Below are 477 nucleotides of genomic sequence, written 5' to 3' on the forward strand. Positions count from 1 at the left end.
AGAGACAGTAAGACAGTGAGAGAGACAGTGAGACAGAGACAGTGAGAGAGACAGAGACAGTGAGAGACAGTAAGACAGCGAGACAGTGAGACAGAGACAGTGAGAGAGACAGAGACAGTAAGACAGCGAGAGAGACAGTGAGACAGACAGTGAGAGAGACAGAGACAGTGAGAGACAGTAAGACAGCGAGAGAGACAGTGAGACAGACAGTGAGAGAGACAGAGACAGTGAGAGACAGTAAGACAGCGAGAGAGACAGTGAGACAGAGACAGTGAGAGACAGCACTTACTAGAAGTCTCAAGGAGGCTGATTTAAAAAAAAAAGCTTACTAGCAACTGAGGCAGGTGTACACACACACACATACACACATGTGTGTGTGGATGACGAGCCTTAGGTAAGGAAACACTTGCGCAGTTTTCCACTAACATCTGTGGCAGGTATGTCTCTCCTCTGGCCTCTGTTGGCTCAAGAGAAACA

General features: G+C 47.8%; 1 protein-coding gene across 3 annotated transcripts in view; it reads left to right on the plus strand.

Annotated features, from left to right (window-relative positions):
• Positions 1-395: 395 nt before the first annotated feature.
• The window catches only part of LOC128699477 (uncharacterized), an 8823-nt gene continuing 8741 nt past the window's right edge, over positions 396-477 (plus strand). For 2 of the 3 annotated variants that reach the window (XR_011393683.1, XM_070098095.1), the window contains exon 1: positions 430-477. This exon is cut by the window's right edge and continues 93 nt beyond it. The gene's annotated coding sequence lies outside the window, so the exon portion shown is untranslated. The other variant, XM_070098096.1, reaches the window with a different exon arrangement.

This window comes from Cherax quadricarinatus, chromosome 61 (genome assembly GCF_038502225.1).
Source record: "Cherax quadricarinatus isolate ZL_2023a chromosome 61, ASM3850222v1, whole genome shotgun sequence".
NCBI classification, from domain to species: domain Eukaryota; kingdom Metazoa; phylum Arthropoda; class Malacostraca; order Decapoda; family Parastacidae; genus Cherax; species Cherax quadricarinatus.